The sequence below is a fragment of the Anser cygnoides genome, chromosome 11, assembly GCF_040182565.1.
Source record: "Anser cygnoides isolate HZ-2024a breed goose chromosome 11, Taihu_goose_T2T_genome, whole genome shotgun sequence".
Classification (NCBI taxonomy): Eukaryota; Metazoa; Chordata; class Aves; order Anseriformes; family Anatidae; genus Anser; species Anser cygnoides.
In genome coordinates this window covers 5,619,350-5,635,900 of record NC_089883.1, presented here as the reverse complement: position 1 = coordinate 5,635,900, position 16,551 = coordinate 5,619,350, and the positions used below count along the sequence as shown (strand labels likewise).

Below are 16,551 nucleotides of genomic sequence, written 5' to 3'. Positions count from 1 at the left end.
AAGAAAGAAAGAAAGAAAGAAAGAAAGAAAGAAAGAAAGAAAGAAAGAAAGAAAGAAAGAAAGAAAGAAAGAAAGAAAGAAAGAAAGAAAGAAAGAAAAAGAAAAACAGGTATTTCAGATGGCATGCTGTGTGAAAGAAATCCCTTATTGACTAGTCTAATCTTGTATAATGTAATCTAATAATAAAGCCTGTTCCCAGAGGTACTGCTCAATAGATGTTATAGTGTTAAAACATGTTTTATGCTGTGTTCTGAAACATATTAAGTGTAACAAAATTGTCCAGCTACTTCTTACATACCAGCTACTAAATATGGCATGAATGCTGTCAATAAAGCAAGCCATTACTATATTTTAGATTTCTCTGAGGCATAGGATTCAGTTATACTTTCAGTAATCAATTAATTGGCTGCTCATTACTGGCACAGATTGCTGGCAGCCTCCCAGGCTGCATGGGGTGAGCTGGGCGGTGCAGCCAAGCCCATCCTCTGGAGCACCTCTTTGCCTCAAGCATCCTAACAGGTTCTTGTCTTGGAGCTGAAAAAAGAATGAAAACATCTCCTTCTGGTGCTTCTCTCCAGAAAGAAAAGGAAGGAAAATGCCTCTGTGGTCTCATGTAAGACTGTTTCTGTGGGTTATTGTACAGGGATGCCACACCTGACCAAATGGATGCTGCTCTGGGATGGGAATGATACACAGCTGGGAAACAGAAGCTTCTTCAGCTGGGTTCATTACCACTGGATATGGCCATATAATGATGCCCCAACCACCATGCCTCATAAAGCTCCCAACCAGCAGCGGAACATCAATGTTCCCTGCCCAAGGAGGGTGTACGCTGCCTGATGGGACCCAGCCCAGGCAGAAATTTCCAACCGGCCCCAATGACAAAAGGCTCTATCTCACCCAGATGCTTTTCAAAGCTTGGACCCCATCCTCTCTCTCAATACATGAATATTCTTTGAACAGCTGCTAGTTTTTTGTCGGTGTAGACACACACTAGAAATTATATGTCTTTTTTTTTATTTTATGATTATACTTTATTGGGTGTGTGAATCATACAGCATTGCTTCCGTTCCTTGATTAAATGAGTGTGGCTCTTAGAACCAAGTTTTTAATAATAAATGTTGTATTTACAAATTCATAATTTGCAAATACTCTCCAGGCTTCTTTTAAATTGCTGTTTTCATGGCGACTTCTCTCAGTAAACTGACTCAAACAAGCTTGGTTTTATTTGTAGAAAGCAGACACAAAATGAGAGTGAAGACAAGAACAGATAATGCTGTTGGTGTTGTTTGTTTGTTTGTTTGTTTGTTTCCTAGAAGGAAAATTCTTCAAAAATTACTTATTAATCATGTTATAGGTCTAGGGCAGATTCAAAAGGAATTTTATTACTGTCATGTAAAATGAGAGATGAAATCTAATGTATTTGAACAATAGGAATAATACTGACAGTAATGTTGTACTATGGATAGATTTTAATAGCAATAATTAGTGCAAATATTATTAGTGCCATAATTGCCTGATCTGTGGTATTGTACACAGACTAGAAATTAGCAGAATAGAGAGCAGAATCACATACTGACACCTATATTTTCTATATAATCATCCTAAAAGCATGAATGGATACTATATGAAAAGGTGTACATGTTTCTTTGAAAATTATGTTTTAAAATGCCAAGGTATGCATTGTTTTTTCCAGACATGAGAAATAAAAAGGCATTGACCATGAACAAATAACAAATAAATAAGACAGATTTTCAGCATATTTTTATTTATAAATGCAGTTGTTATTAGCATATAAGAAACATTGCCTTAAAATATGTGATGTATCATAAAACAATTAGCAATTATTTATCACATTAATAGTCAAAATTGTGTCCTGGATGGGCTTAATTGTATATTTAAATTAAATAAAGACAGTCCATGTAAAGGAGAAATCAATCAATATATTGTAATTAATATAATCATATCTCTCTAGAGGTCTAGCAGGTGTGTTAGATATATAGAGAGATGCAGGTTGTATAGTTTCTTTATAAAATAGGATATTCATCTGGTAGGAGGGCTGAAATACAGAGACTAAATATAGGTACATATTAAGTAACATTAAACATAGGTGCATAGTTATGGACCATGAAATTGTTAGCCTTTATGTAGTCCCAGCATCTTTTCAGAGTACAGTAGAATTATCACTCTAGAAAGCATTATGTGTTGACATCCAATTGGTACTTAACAATAAGACAATTGCCTTATTAAATCTAAATTAAATCCTGTTTAAGATAAATTTAATTTGAAGCATGGCTTAAATGGCTCACAAGAGTGACAAATGTCCCAAATGAAGCAGACCTATATCATTTGTATTGCTTTATCATTTCTGCTGGATAGCTGCTTATTATTTTTGTATTATTATTTTAATTTATTGATATCCCATCTGATTGCATAGAGCTATTGGAACAACCAGAACTACAGAGCTGTCAGATGCTCTCTAATTCTAACCCAGAGCTGCTAACATTCCTCAGAAACTTTCATGAGCAGACAGAGTCATTAACATCATTTGACCATTTCATTTCAGGATTCATTTTACACAGCTGGAGCTGAGTTGTTCTGCGAATAAGGCATGCCTATAATTGACAAAACACAGGACTGACCCTGAGTCAGTGAAAAAAATAATAATGTGTTACTTACACCAGCTAAAGGTGCTTACATTTTCGGAGTTTTTTTTTCTGCCACAGATTTTGTTATATTTTATTTATTCTAGAAAAGAATAGTTGCAAAATAATCATCCAGCATCAGATCAGCGTCAAATAATATCCTATAATGGATGCAAACTCCCTGGATGTGGTTACTATCACAATATCCTGTTAGACTTGTTAAAAAACAAAACAAAAAGCAAAACAAAAAAACCTGACTTTTCCTCCTTAAGCAAATAATCACACAGGTATGTTCTGCATTTTGTATTCTAGTGAATTGAATCCAATTCCCTTAAAATTTTCCACATTGATTTGTAACCTTTGGGGGAAAAATTCTTAATTCTCCATGGTTTCTGATCACTTAGGTTTTTCTGGGCTTGGGTAACACAGCATGCCACATGTTTTCCTAACAAATTGCATTCGGACACTTTCCGACACTTTCATTATTTTAACTCAGGTAATAATTAGTCACTGTCAGAGCTAAGACTTAGGTTGTGCAAATCAGAATAAATTTACCTTGCTGTAGCAGCAGTCACAAATGAAGCAATAAATTAGAAATAGCAAATTGTTACAGACTTAAGAGATCACAACTCAGAATCACTACCTGAAATCCAGGAAATGTTGCAGCACTGCCAAGATTTCCTTGAGAGCTTAATTTTTCCAGATAACTTTGTGTTTCACGAATGTTATTGCAAAAAGCCCTGGAGATATTACACTCCTGACTTTCCCTAAGAAAACACAATGGCACTCTGCTATTGAGGAAAAAAAAAAAAAAAAAGAAAGAAAATGACCAAAGAATGTTTCTTATTAGTATGAAATGCATGTCTTTTGAAGCTCTTCAGGGTTCAAAGTCTCTCCCCCTCCCCAGCTTCCCTCTCCCTTGTCCTTACAGTTTGTATAGATTAAATGCATAGTGCAACCCCATGGGTTCTCTGTTGTAAAGCTATGTCTAATATGAGGCCACTAGACACTGTCACATAAAATCCATTAAAGTCCATCAGATGCACTGTCTTGGTAACATTCGGCTCATTGTCATTGGGCTGCTGCAATGAAGCATAGAGTGCCTGCTTTGAAACTTGATTAAAACAATTCATTAAAAGTAAGGCAACTAATCAGAACACAAGAGTTGTCTTCATAGGGCTAGAAAAGTTCATTAGTGCCCCCACTATGAAAAACAGGAGTGGGAAAAAGAAAGAGGCAGGAGAGAGAAAGAGAGAGTCTCCTCCTCCTCCTTCTCCTCCTATTTCCCCCCTTCCCAACCCTTTTCTCCCCTCATTTTCTAGCTGTTATCTAGGGGCTGGGGAGCCACCGTCCTCCCACAGAGCTTTAATCGGTTTGCTCTGGTCCTCCAGCATCATTCCAAAGCCTTCATTTGATATTGTTGGTCATTACGGTTTGGTGGCCCTTTTTCTCCTCTTCTTAAATAATGGTCTCGAGCACAGGTTTACTCCTGATTTCACCTCTCTCCCCCAGAAATACAGATTTCATTATATAAATGCCCTTCTTCATAAAATCATAAGAAATAACAAGAAAGCGCATCTCAGTCTACTTTTAAAGTAAATGTTTGGCTTGTTTATTATTTATTTATTTATTTTTATCGTTATTTTCTCCCAAATCTCCTCCAATTTAATTTTTAACCAAAAAAATAAAAACATTTGAAATTGAAAATTGTTTAGAATTTGTCAAAACAAAGCAGTACTAGCAAGCATAATTTATGCTTTTAAATCGCCAGAAAAATGTTCAAATTTGTCATTTTCATTCTCAACAAATTTCTTTTCAATTTCAAAAATGGAAACAGCTCCAATAAATCAGTGTATTTTGGCCAAGCTCTGTTTTTAACTCTTCAGTTCTGATTGACCTATCTGAATCTCATCAAAATAGGTACCTGAGTCTGAATATGATCTTTCTACAAAGCCTAATTAAAATAAAAATCCTTCACACAGGTGCAGCAGCTGCTTTCTAGCACTCCTGTGCAGTGTTTGAGGATGGAATGGGCTGCTGCAGGTCTGGCACATCATGTCAACTGTTTGCAGAGGTACGTTAGCTCCTAATCTTAACAGGTAAATAGCAGTAAATTCACAGAGCCTATTTCACCGGTGTTAATGTTCTTGTGAATAGTAATAGCGGAGCACCGCTCCAGACATCCTTCAGGAGGGCTGTGATTTACGTGCCAAGGGAAAGGTCTATTCTCTTTGTTCAATATAAACCATAAACAAAATTCTTCCAAATGACTATTATGAAAAGTAGCTTCACAATATTGCATGAATCTTTCCACATCCTATATCTTATCTAAAGTTTATGCCTGGAAGATGGACTACTTGTATTGCAGGAACTCTATAGATTATCTCCATTACCGATTAAAGAGGCTGTCTTTTTCTGCGCCTTGTACCTACCCATTTGTTACCTCCTTAAATGAGTGAAGGGTCTTTTGATTACAGGGTTCTTTGCTCAGGAAACCACCATATTTGCAAACACAAATGCATATATACACTCTAATGAATAATGAAGGTTATTTATTGCTTGTGCTTGAAATAATGGTTGATTTTGGAGTGCCTTTCATAAAACCCACATCAGAAAGTGTGTTATGTCCTGACATTTTCATTGCAGTTCAAGTAAAATAGTCCTCGGAAATTGTCTTGCTACCAAATTGCAATCATAAAGGCATGGCTTCAGACTCTGAGAATCACTTCAGATTGTGAACTTCTGGATAATATATAACATAAAGAGTTTAATTGAATCAGCCAGTTGGGTTTTTGCCCAGAAAAGTAGAAATTTAAATGCTGATGCAGCTTTAGCTTCCAATGACACCAGTCAGCACTCCTTAGATTGGATTGTAAATAATCTTATTTGAGGATATGCAGTATGATAGGAATATACTTGTCTGTAAACTTGCTAGCAAAAGTAATTAAATAATTCCATTGTGTACTAAGACATATGAAAAATCACTGACCCCAAAGAAAGATTTGATAAGTATTTACCAGCAGCTAGAAGAAAATAGTGACTTTTTAACAACTCTTGTCTTATTTCAGAGTCGCGAGGACAAAGGAAAACAAAATAATAAATCAACACTCAGCAACAGTGAGATCTGTGTCTGACCCTCTTTGAAGATATTTGTGGCAAACATCTTTCAGTCCACTTGGATGGCAATGAGAATCCACTGTCTGAATGAAAGCTTGATTCATATCCCAGTGTTTAAAAGTTCATCTTTCTGAACTGGTGTTCTGAACATTTCAGATGAGCTTTTCCAGTCTTCAAATACATGTGATAGAAAAATAGATACAAACAGATCTCCCACAAGATCCAGCATAAGGTATCGAATCCATTCAAGATTAAAATAAAAAGGGAATCTGGTCGGCACTCTTTGTTGAAAGCAAATTTCACAAATTTCTCAAAATTATTTATTTTCCAAAAGTATTGTAATTGTTTGATGAGAAATTCAAAAAGTGGAGCAACTAAAAACTGCACCTTTAAATAACTGCAACCTCTTTAATACTTTCTTTTGCCTTTAGTTTCAGAGACAATGGGAAAATTAAAATGAACTGAAATAACTAAAGGGTAAATAGAAGATTGTAAAGCAAGAGTTCAAAAAAGTGTAAATATTGGTTCTGTTTATGAAATATGCTGCAAATATTAAGGATTTTCTTTTGTTTTTAAACACTGTAAAATAAAGTTACAACATTCACCTACATTTTTTCAAGAAAGCAAAAACCTGAGTTAAAGCTTTACATGAAATATTACTATTGTATCCTGATCTGAAAGTTCATTGAGGTGGTTATTCAATGTAAGAGGCATCTGATCTTAAAGACCTGAATGGAAAAAAAGAAAAAAGGAGAAAAAAAAAAAAGGTTTCCATTACCTTAGTCAGAGATAGCTTAGTTAAGATGGGAGATGGTCACCCTTTTTATTGTAGCTGCTAGTGTGTAGGAAAGCTAAAGAATTTGTATTAAGTGTGAATTAAGAATTCACACGTCAGATGTTCTTGTTTCCCTACCAATACTACAAAGCTTAAAAGCTACAGCTGCCTTCATCCATTCTGCTTCATGCTGTAGTAACATTAGTCCATGCAAATTCAGTCATGTATGTCCGACAGGATCACTAAATTGGTTCCACTGGATCTCTAACTAAAGAATTTGAAAAAATCTCAGGCTTTTCACAGAATGACGCAGATTTCCTCTAAGACCTTCCAGCATGGGTATTGCGCTGCCAAAATTGTTGTCTATGGAAAAGTTATGAGTTCAGATACTGTTGACTTGTAATTTTAAAGATCGTGTTTCACCTAGATGTATAAGAGTGGAAACTTTATAGATTTAGTCAAATTCCAGTTGGAGTCATCTTCACTTCCTAGCACAGTTAGCCACAGTTACTGAGTATTACAAAACAAAAACTTCATTCTACTTGGAAAATGGCTCCCTGTTGTCAAAGCCAAGAATACGTGTCTTTGGGACACATTTACTCTTTTTTCCTTATCTTTATTTTCATTAAAATGTAAGAAAATAACTGTTTGTCCCTACTCAAACTTTTTGTTTTTGAAAACTGCAGTGAGAGCTCTCAAGATATCTCATCAAGCTTCATTGTATAATACCTTTATTTTATTTCCCCACACAGTCTTTCTGTTTGTTTTCCCGTTGCATGTTTCTTCACGGTGATTAGCACTATGCCTACAAGGAAATCATCCGTAGCTGATGCAAACCTCAGTGCACTTGTTTCACCCAACTGAAGATGTGACCAACGATGTCTTTCACCATAAACATTCAGGATGCCTCAAAATATATCAAATTTGCTAAATAAAATATAGATGCATCTTTTTTTTTTTTTTTTCCAGCTACCTTACTGAAAACTTCCGAGGGCTGAAAACCTAATATACAATGATAATTTGGCTAGGTCACCTTGTTTACCATTCTAGGTAAAGGCTACCTAGCCTGGGCTGTATGGCTGCAGTGTATTCATTCTCAGATGCCAGCTGGAACCACAAAGTTAGAGAGAAATTACACCAATTCTGCACTTTTTTCCATGTGTACTATCTTCACCTGCCCCTGTAATATTGACCTTAATTTTGCCACAGGTCTGTATCAAAAGTAGGTAAGCCAGGATGGAGAGCCAGCACCCCTGTTTCTCCCCAAAGCTTATTAGCCACCAGACCTACATCAGCTCCAAAAAATGTGAATATGCATCCAAAATCAACTTTGCAGATGGATTTTGCTTCCATTAAGTTCCACAGTGGAAAAAAAAAAAAAAAAAAAAAAAAGCCATACATAGGGTTTAATGTAATTATGGTCATACAGCACTTGGAAGAAAAAAAAAAAAAAGAAAAAAAAAACACTTCATATTTGGATTTATGGAATTATTTTACTGAAAAAGAATTACGTTACATATTTAAATCCCTGGTGGCTACTAATGTTTTATTAAATACAGTGTAAATCCAGCTGCGACCATGCAATAAAACCTCCAAGGGGCAAAAAAAAGAGTGTTTTATATCTGATTCTTGCATGCAACAACTTGGTCTCCTGAACACTGCCCATATGCCATTATGCTCTCCTTGACATTGATCTTTAATAGGGGCTCAACGTACTGAAACCCTGCTTAAATGTACACAATGATCAGGGTAAGATTACGCACCACTTATAAAACTTCATATATCTGGTCCACTCACAAAACAAAACCTTGTGCTAAGCTATTATACAAATGTATTTACTTTTAGTTAGTTAATACAATACATAGAAATTCAGTTTGTAGTAAGAGAAGTACAGACAGTCACCCATAGTAATTAGCTCGAGAGTAAATCCATTTGGTTTTTGCTTTTTTTTTTTTTTTTTTGTCCTCAGGACATGCATTTTCACTGTCATGTGCTCAGAGTTTGAGAGGTTTACATTACATAAAATTAGGACTATATAAACTATGAGCTTCATCTGTTTTCTAATGTGATTGCCCCTTCCCTCAAACAGAGTAGCCTAATTGATAGCCTCCATTGTATGCAATGCACGTCAATAAATACTGAACATGAATGTGAATCAATATTGTGTTAGTACTGGGATTAAGAAAGCTATTTTCTCTTTTTTTTTTTTTTTTTCCCGGAAGAGATGAATATGAGTAAAAAAAATGAGTGTTTGTCTGAAATTCTGCCTGGGGATTTGGTTTTACATTTCCCTGTAGGAGCACATCAGAAGACACCCTGGGCCCTAGGACTTTGGCCTAACGTGAACATTACAAGCAAACACCTCAGCAGACTGCTGGAAAGGACAGTCCTTTGCATTAAAAATACAGCTGCAGTTGCAGAAGCAAAGAGATTTGGCTTCTGATATCTTTTCTTTTTCAAGCCACAAATTAGAGGACAATTTATGAGAGTCTAGACAATAATTTATAGGACCGGTATTGACTGCTCTTGACCCCGTGTGTTATTTTGCAGTCTAAACAATGCCAAATCGCTTAGATGACCCAACGCCATGCCAAAATCCATAGACACTTGATATATATTACACAAATTTTTAAAACACGGCAAAAAACCCACAACCCAGTGATAAATGATCACATTATTTTAGACCAGTTCTTGCAAATGCACAAGAGCTTCTGCAAGTCTCTAAGGTTTGGAGAAATGAGGACTGGAAAAAAAAGGGTATATAATGTTAGGGGCTGTTAGCCATTAGATCAAAGTTAGGATCTAAGCCCAGAAAGACAGGAGCTTACTAAAATGCTCTAGACCAGTCATTGCCCATAAACACTCACGTGCTTCAGATGTAGGCTAGACTACTTGCAAAAGTGCTTGACATCGCTTTACGTGCCCTCGGGGGACCCTCCTCTGATTTCCGAGGGGTCAGAACTCGTTATCCCAACAACGGTGACAGGTTGGTGCAGAAACCCATAGCATCCCCCTGCCAATTCCAGCAGCTGATTCCTGCCTGGCACTTACTGCTTGCTTTCAGGCCGAGGGCAGTTGTTTCTGTTTTGTTTTGTTTTGTTTTGTTTCTTCCTTTTTTTTTTCTTTCTTTTTTTTTTTTTTTTAACCCAAAAGCATCTAAGTCAAAAGAAGTAGATCTTAAATCTAAGATCTTTAAGAAACCTAGGAATTTAAAGTAAAATTTTCCAGAAACATTTACCTATACTATCACCTCCAAAGACTTATTCTTTGAAAGGGCTCAACACTAATGTAAATACCAAGGTTAATGGCCATATTCTCTAAGGAGCTAAATACTCCAAGGCTGGGGCAATGTTCAGCTTTGTGAGGGCTAATGTTTAGATTGAATATGTTCATCACCAGAGAATTTATTTGGGAGGCAGGAAAACTTTGGTATAAATCCTTTTTGTCCCATTTGTGTTTTTTTTTTACAGAAGTGAAATCTAAGTAAACCACATCTGAAAAGACTGCCTGAACTACAGGTCTTTGTAAGGAAAAGTTCTTTTTCAGTATTTCCATTGTAACTATTATTTTAAGCAGAACATTTTTATTAGAGGAGAAGCTGGGACATGTGTCCCCCATTTTACTGCCCTAGTTGCTTGGTTCCCATACTTCCTTTAGCTGATTTTTTTTATTTTTTTACCTGCACAGAAATAAATTTATTTTTATTTATTCCCAGGCCATATGTGTATGGGTATTTCTATACTGAAAGTTAGAAAAAAACTTTTAATTAAATATATTTGGATGTATATATGCATGCATATTTATAAATGTAAATATGCATTTGCAGAGACTGTATGTTGAGTATACATAAATGCATAATATGCAGCAGAGAAAAATCATCGTACCAACCTCTTAAAAATGCGCTGCATTTCTTGCAACTATATTTATTTGTCTTTATCCATAGGAAATGAAACATACCATATTTTAAGAACATACTATGCAGATTTTTTCCAGTAGCAGCAAACTGTTTCTACACAACTACTTACACTAGATGAATTATCATTTTCCTAGCTTGAATCTACAACAGTTAATTTAAATGGTGACTTGTGGAGAATGTATGGCTAAATCAAGTCTTCAGTTGGAGGGCTCAGCTTAATTTTCTGTGGCATTTTGTGTCACAATATGTCACATCAGTGTGGCTGCATGGGTGGATGGGATACTCTTAAAGAAGGCATCACTCTTAAATGGGTTTTGCTGAAAAGCCAAACAAACAACAACAACAAGAAATGTTAATGAACTGGATCACCATGTGTCAATCTGTTTTTATGGTTAATTACTGTACCAGTTGAGGATTTGGGGGAGAAAAGAGGACACAGATTTGCACTGAACACATATTTCATATGAACCTTTTGAACTGCAATCTGCACTGACAACCGCTCTTAACCTAGAGTACTATCCCAAAGTATCTTGGGACATTAACAAGCCTGCAAATCCGCCCCCCCCTTTTTTTTTTTTCTTTTTTTTTTCTTTTTTTTTTTTTTTGCATTTGCCTCCCACCCCTTTTCCCTTTGTTGCTATAGTAAGAATGTTTCTACTTTTCTACATCTGTCTGCTGTTGCCAACAAAACACTGGAGAACAGGAGGTGATCTTTCTGTTTTCGTTCCAGCAGCCTGGCCCTGAATGAGTTTAATCGGCTGAGAAACATGACTGAAAAGGGCTTTGCTACCCTTTCTAACTTCACTGCGCTCAGGCTTTCTGTAGCCTAGAGAGTGACACCCTATGCCTTATTTCACTGTGGATTATTTAGAATGCTTCAATTGTGACTTGTCAATGTGGTCCAGGATAGATCAAGGCAAAACCTCCGACAAGAAAACAGCAATGCGAATATGATGTGACTGACTGCTGCACAATGGGCTAATACCTCTTAATTTGGACTTTTAGCAATCGTTTACCATCCCTATGCCCTTGAAGATTCCAAATCCACTCTTACAGAGAAGAAAAAAGTCCTTTGCTTTTTCGTCCCTCTTCCCTCTCTCTTCCCTCCCCCCCCCCATAACTCGAGTGTGTCGATCAATGTCTCCGTATGCATTTAATAGCTTTATTTCAAAGCACTTTACTCTTAAAAGCACCTCTCACCAAGGCATGCTATTGAAATACTGTGCAGGTGTAATTAAATGAGCCAAATTTTGGCCCTTGACTGCATTCCTGTTCTCTCTTTGGCATTAGAACCACAAGATGATGTTTGGTCATTTCTTATCTCTGGGTAGAACTGATTTGGGGTTTCTCTCTCTCTCTCTCTTTTTTTTTTTTAATTAAAAAAAATAATTAAAGTGAAATTAATTGGTTAAAGGTTAATAGATGTAGAGATTGACACCCTTACTAAAAGTACTCCACCTGAAATGACAGTGTAGGAGCCTTAATATATTACTAGATAGTTATGCCTGTACTACACCCAGGAGTAATATGGCCAGGGCATCACTGAATGCCAAGTATCCTGTGACTTTGCTGTGGAGACTGCTTCAAAGTTATTCAGTTACTCATGGATACTGTGATTGCATTTCGTATATTCACTAAGAACTGGAGTGAAACTACACATTTATTTCACATGGGAAGTTTTCACACAATGGTTTTGCTCACTTCAATAGCTAGGGAAACAGTTCAAAAATAGCATTTCAGAACATCAGTGTGAATAAATTTCCTCTTTGATATTATTTCTATTCTTGATCAGGCACTTTCTATTAACACTTGTCTGCACGAAACTTTGCCCACAAAAAAAAAAAAAAAAGCTGCAGGAGAGCCTTGTGGATGCTCATGTACATATATTTTCACCAAAAGGGTTAGGAGGTCAGTTGAAAGCTCTTTGCAATACGGGTGTCATCCAATGAAGACAGAGAAATGTAGCTATGCATCTTAATCAGGCATCATGAATAGGAAATACTTAAAGCAACAGTCATGGTGGATAGTCTGTCATTAGTCCACAAGCTGAAGTCAGACCGCACAAACCACATGCCAAGTACTTTTGAGTCATGATCATATTTGTAAAAATTTCAATTTGTCAATAGGTAAGTCACAAGGAGAAAAAAAAATAAAAAGGTATGAATTTATCAGATAAATTGTTCACAATGGATAGAGTGCAGAACTCCAGCCTGGGATAGTATTAAACCTAATGACCTCAAGGTGAAGGGCTGGAGAGTCCATAACCAATCACCTCTGAATTCAGTGTACCGAACTGTCTATTTGAAAATTAAACAAAGACCCAACTGTAGTAATTGTATCACCTTATGTACTTAAAGTAATTTTCCCAGCTCAGCTCAATATCAGGAGAAACAAATGGAGGAATTACTTGTTGTGTCACTTCTCTTCTCTAAGGCTTTATATCTACTCATTTTTGTCCTCAGCGCTTTCCTACTGCTCTTCACTAAAACATTGCAAAGTTCCATAGAACAGGCAATAAAATGCACAGATGGCTGAGCCAACAGAAATAAAACTAAAACTAAGACCTTCGCACAAATGTGAAAAGGTGAGACAAAAAAAAAAAAAAAAACACCTTTGCATAGCTGTTTTCCTTAAGCATTAGTCCATTTTGGCTACACTGGAGTTACTGAGAAAAAATTTATTTATTTTCCAGATCACTGTGAGAATAAAATTACTTTATGTTTTTTAATTAAAAAAGAAAAAGAAAAAAAGAAAAAAGAAAATAATACTTGCTATGACTGGTATCAGTAATCAGGAAGTGGAATAAACATTACCCTCTAATTCTATGTGGTTATTGACTGACTAAAATCACAGTCTGCCCCTGAATCGGCCAAGAGTGCAGTTCCACTCCTCTGTAGCTAACATTGGCTGCTTGAAGAAGGGGTTTCATTCAGGCTGCTCAGGCTTAGTGCCTTCTTAGGCACTAAGCAGGCCTTTTAAATCCATGGAGAAGGTTGGATTTGAAAGCCCCTTCTTGCCCCAAGCCTCTGGGAGGGGTCCATGGTTTGGTCCCCATGAGCTACTTCTGGATGATATCCCATTTGTATTGCTGCCACCTGTCTAAAGAAAATGTGAGATGCCTCAAGGACCCCAAGCCCAGCAGGGCAGCAGGGCTAAAGAAAACAGACTGATTCACAACCTACGGAAAAACAAAGTCATTTCTGATGCATCCTACTTCTCCCCAGCAGTTTGGCTTTGAGACCGTTTCTGTATCTGTCAACCTCTCCCACCCTAGTGGAACAGAATAACAAAGCCAAATTCTGCTAAATATGCCATTGCCTTTTGGGACCATAACTAGTTCCCTTGTCTTGCCTCTATGAACCCGTAGTCCTTTCTACCTTGACTGAGCCATGTTCTCAGCCAGGGTAAGACAGTGAAGATCCACAGAAGTTCAATGAACACTTATTGATTTACAACACCTGAAACACTGTCAGAAGGCATAATTATGATAATGGTAGCTTAAAAAAAAAAAAAAATCTCTCTATTAGCATGAAGATGGATTTAGTTGGATTCTGATTTTTCAGACTCTTATTTTTCCATCATGTTCCAAGCTAATAAGTGATTTAAACCAGAACAGAACTGGTTTTAAATTCTCCTTCAAGATGAAAAATAACGCTCTCAACTAATTGTGCTTATGTTACCTCCTTCAGCAGCAATTATCTGGTTTCATCCCAACCTTCCTGCTTACCCATAATTACCATCTCCTTTGACATGGTTAACTAAAAGCAAGTATTAATATGGATTTAATGTTGTTTCAGAAATTGGTGGAGCACCAAGGGTGCCAATGACCCTAATTTCACTTTGTACTAAAAATGTGTTGATCTGTGGTTTTTGGCTGCTGCTTGAATTTGACTTGAAGGTTGAAAGTAAACATATCACTCGAGTGCATGGTGCATGAATTAAGGTCTTTCTGTCACCAGCCTCTGCTTTTTTTCCCCTACTCCTTGGGTCAGGCACCCCATAACCCCCCCTTTCCCCTTTCCTCTCATGGGACCCTGGGGAAATATTTCTCTTGACATGAACCCCTGCGTGACTAACACCTGCATTTCTTCCAGTGCACATTTCCATGGGGAAGTTCTGCTTTCTTCTTCTTTTTTTTCTCCTCTCCAGAAAATATTTCTCTAAGAATGATCAGATTTTCCTAGCCACTCCACACACAGAGACCTGTTGCATTTCCAACAGCGGAAAGCACATTGCTTGACTTTGAATTCCCATTGGCCAGGAGATCATCTTCCAAAAATGTGTGCTTTAAATGAACAAAGTCTATTTTTAATATGCAATATTATGGGTTGTGATGGAATTGGAGACCTAACAAAACTAGGTTTTTCTGCCTCTCAGAATAATAATAAAACCTAATGTGGCAAATTTCTCTTGGCTTCCAGATATTAGAATACATTCAACACATCTTTGACAAGTTTACACCTCCAAGGGTTTGCTGCATCAAAAATCTCCTTCTTAGTGGATGCAGTTTTTAACAGCAAAAAGGACCTTTGTTTGTTATAGTTTGAACCAGTTCCCTGAACAAAATAAAGCTAAGCTGTAAAATAACTTTTCTCAGTATAACTGTCTACACAAGGGCTTTTACTGGCATAAATATATTGGTCGGGGTGTATGTTGGGGGGGATTGCTCTTTTTTTTTTATTTTTTACACACATAACTGACATCTTTATTCTGGGGAACAAAATTAAGTGTAAACCAAGCATTACTGTCTAAAGCATTTTCTTGGGGTCAGGGTTTCCAGGGAATAATAGAAGGAGAAAGCTTCCTAAAGACATATCTTTGTGGAGTAGGGATGGGGGGTTCCAATTTACTAGTCTTCATCTTATTGAGGGCAATAATTTCCCTGAAGACTTTATTGGCAGGGTATCACTGCAGAAAACGTTTGCTGCCGGCAACCCTATTATTTTCCATGAGAAATACAGTCCCGTGAGAAAGCACGTTCTCACTCTATTTCTGTGGGAAACACCAGGAGAAGAAGAATTCCAAATCCCGCGAGACCAAGCAACTGGAAACAACACCAGAAGCCCTCTTGTTTGTGTAACTTATTGCAAAAATATCAAAGGGGGGGAAGAACATGTTTTCATAAAATTTTCACTTTGCAAGAGCTCAGTTTAGAAAAAAAAAAAAAAAAAAGATTTATATTTGACAGCCCAAAATCCCAAGGATGCTCAGTCTATTTCAGTTGTCAATTTATGATCTTTAAAACATTTTTAAAATTGACTGAACCTTAACTACATCCTACCTCATCTTGTACTAGCCAAGTTTTACAGATGCCATCTTAAAAATCAATTCAAAGAACAGCCATAAACTTGAAAGCTTCCTATTTGAAGTGTATATGGCAGAATGCAATTTTGTTTAATTTTAATTGACAGAGATGTCAGCCTAAGAGAATATTTTAGAATATTAGTAGGAACAGTAAACTCATGCCTTGACACTTTTATGATATAATGGTATAATTCTCGGGAAAAAAAATCACCACTGTCAGGATTTACACAAAAGCAGTGCATGTTTTACTTTTTCCTCAGTAAAGAAGTTATAAATGTATTACTAATTACACAATTACTTTATTATGTAGAGCCAGTAATAAAACCCTTGATGTACACTCAGCAAGGTTAGTTTCATTAAAAAAAAAAAAAAAGCATTTTTTAAAATTAGTATTACAGTTTTTCTGGTGAGGTTTCAGCCTGCGTGATGTAGTTCAGCTGCTTGCTCTCTACGTTTCGCAAAACAAAAAGAATGTTTACAAAGCTTATATGTTCCTAAGGAGACAAATCTTCAAATGGTGTAAAACTGCTATCACTACATATTTGTGCAAGCTCAGAATCAGGCTTGAAGAAACATGATCAATTACTGCAAAAGATTGAAACGTGTAAGACATAAATGAATGACTTAAAACAAGCTACTCTTGCTCTGCGTCCAGATGAAATGGAAGTAAATAGGAATAGGAAACTTTCTTTCCCCTTTTCAGCTTTGGGACTGGTCAAATTCTGAACCTGCTGCTTTTTGTAAAAGTCCACGAAACCAAAAACCGAGTTCTCACTCCCTTGTTTTGGAAGCAG

General features: G+C 36.5%; 1 long non-coding RNA gene across 1 annotated transcript in view; it reads right to left on the bottom strand.

Moving 5' to 3' along the window:
- Window positions 1–7,894: 7,894 nt before the first annotated feature.
- The window catches only part of LOC106036407 (uncharacterized), a 30,555-nt gene continuing 21,898 nt past the window's right edge, over window positions 7,895–16,551 (bottom strand). The window contains exon 6 of the long non-coding RNA XR_001207273.3: window positions 7,895–10,770. This is a non-coding gene — a long non-coding RNA (uncharacterized lncRNA). The remainder of the gene's footprint in view (window positions 10,771–16,551) is intronic.